Source organism: Sinocyclocheilus rhinocerous, unplaced genomic scaffold, assembly GCF_001515625.1.
Source record: "Sinocyclocheilus rhinocerous isolate Xijiao unplaced genomic scaffold, SAMN03320098_v1.1 scaffold12705, whole genome shotgun sequence".
Classification (NCBI taxonomy): Eukaryota; Metazoa; Chordata; class Actinopteri; order Cypriniformes; family Cyprinidae; genus Sinocyclocheilus; species Sinocyclocheilus rhinocerous.
Window position 1 is genome coordinate 22,148 of NW_015656751.1, and position 3,015 is coordinate 25,162.

The following is a 3,015-nucleotide window of genomic DNA, read 5'->3' on the forward strand; positions in this document are numbered from 1 at the left end:
ATATATAAATAGAAAACGATTCATATCTCACAATATTACTGTTTTTAAGAAACGTCTTTCAAAGACATTAAAACAAATAAATCTTACCAACCTCAAATTTCTGAACGGTAGTGTATGTTGCCATTTCATCTGTATTTGAAATGTGTGAAATTATAACCAGATTCTATCACTGTGCCATTTAATGGCACAATAGTAAGTGTGTTTTACCACTACAGTAATGCTTTTAATCCTCCAAATGGCATCATGCAAACTGCATAGCAGGTGAGTCAAACTGTAGCACACTGACCTACTGATCAAGACTGAAAAGAGAGGCTTTTTCACCTCTTTGAATTAGGGGTCAATGCTTAGCATAGGTCACAGGTGTATAGAGGGGCACATGGCGCATCCAAATGGTCACAATCGCCCTGACTTGCAAACAAACATCAACGTTTTCATATACAATTTTCTGTGTTTCTCTAGAAACATCAGATTTTCAGATCCGCTATTGCTTTTAATACATTTGAGATAAGCATGATAAATAGATGTTTGGAAATTGCTCAGAGAAGCAGATTGGTTTAGGGATAGAAGTTTTGCCCTTTGACCTTTTAAGCTGCCTTGGGCTCCTCTTAGCCGTTTAGCATGGCAGTACAATGATCGCTAAATCTGTCCGTTCCCCCTAAAGATCCAAAACAAGATCAAGCTTAGTCACCAGCAGATAGAGATGGTGCTAAGAAGAGGAAGTCAACATTACTCTCCCTTTTTAATGCCGAAAAAAGATTTTGAGAAAAAATATGTAAAATTGCAAGTTTAAAGTATTAATGTTTCATTAAAGTTAAAATTATGTAATATTATGTTTAAATTACATTTACTCACCCTCTATCATTCTACACTTATACACTTATATTCTACACTTTCTTTTTTCTCATAAATTCAAATGTTCTGCACTCATATGATATGTTATCTTTTTGTGACGAACCAACTGATTTAAATTTTTTTTACCGATAATATTATTATAATTCAGTCACAGCTGAAATATAATTCATGAATGCAGTGCATGAAAATGTGTCACTTCACGTTTGACATCAATGAGCACAACAGTCAGCTTCCGAAAGTAAAGATATTTTCTCCATAGGGAAATTGATTTTTAACAATAACTGATAAACCTTTAAAGACAGACCAGTTCTGAGCTCTGAGGTTGTTATATGCTTGTGTTGAACCCATCTATTTGCATTAATACAACTTATTTTTTAAAATAATTGTTTAATAACAGAATTAGTGGTGAAAAACTACATTACCCATGATGCTGTACATAAATATTTGTGTATATACTATATAATTTTCCCCCCATTGTTTTTAATTTGATTAATGCCATTCATATGCGCAAAGAAAACAAAAATAACGACTTTATTCAACAATTTCTTCCCTTTTTTTGTAAAATACAAAATGTATACATTAATGTCTCCATGGAAAAAACAACAACAATTGTGATAAGATTTCACTGCATTAAAATTAAGCTCTCACTGATTATCCAAACCTTTGTAAATCTCACCTGAGGGCTTGAGTACATCAGTCCTGTGACCTCATGCTGGACTATTGCAGCATTTCCAGGAACATCCCTCGCTAAAACAGGCAAACCTAAATCCATCGCCTAAAACGCACCAGATTGCAATACATTAACTCGGTTTGGCCTTGTGCACAATGCATTTACATTTATTCATTCTCCAGGTGATTTTATCTGAAGCAACTTAAAGGCATTCAAGGTATTTTATCAGTATACGAGATTGAACCCATTACTTTGACATTGTGAGCTACAGGAACTGCACTGCAAACTAGCAATCAAGCATTATGTGCTAGCTGATTGCACTTACAAAGCTTTTCCTTTTCATTTTTAAATTCTGGTAAATTACAACAACTTCTTAACTTCAATTCTGTCATTCTGGTCATTTCAATCTTGGTTTGTTCACATATGTGGGATAATGAAAAAAAAATTGTAACTATTGAGGAAAATATGATAACGGCCATTTGGCACATTAATGCCACTGTGGGTTAAACTATTCTGGTCAGTTTGAACACAGATTAACTAGATCCCCATGATGATATTGTGCTCATAATATCCTATCTAATAACAGGCAAAACAAACACAGATTCAAAGCTCATGTAAGTGATTCCGGCACTACTAGTGAGACCAAATTGAATAGCCAAAATAATGATTGTATCAGACAGGTTTATTGAAATGAATATTAATGTTATTATTAAAATTGAACTCAAATTGTTATAAATTGTCTCATAATAGAATGTGTAATAAAACAAAATCTATTAAATTATTGCTCTCTAAGCAAACCTCTAAGATAGCAGCAGACATTCCCTCTGAGAGAGACGAGTTGACCAGGGCAAATGATTTCTGCATGGCAGCATGCAGCTCCTCTTGACTCAAATCAGCCGCCAGATACACTCCAACAGTTCTACAAACACACACACACACACACACACACACACACTGTTGATCAGTGGACGAGTTTGTCAGACTGAGGTTCGGCTGACATTTCATTCCTGTTCTGTAAGCACAATTTACAGCTCTCCTGCAAACAGTTTATTTGGTAAGATTTACAGAAAACCTACAAATATATATATATTTTTAAATATCATTCAACAACATGTAATTAAAAATAAATCAAAAGGTCTCCAAGCAATATTAAATGTTTATATTTTTTAAATATTGGGTTTTGAATAGAAATAGATTAGAAATAATTAGTTTAGAAACAACCACGCCATAAGACAACTTTATTTCGTAAGATTTACAGAAAACCTACAATTTTTATTAAATATCATTCAACTTAAAAACAAAAAAAAACAAAAAAACAAAATACAAATCAAAAAGGTCTCCAAGCAACATTAATGTTAATATTTATGAAATATTAGGTTTTGAATAGAAATAGACCCACCATATGGAAACCAACATTTACCATCAACAATCAATTTTTATTATGCATTATTATTATTATTATTACCATGCATATTATATTTTTTACTATCAGT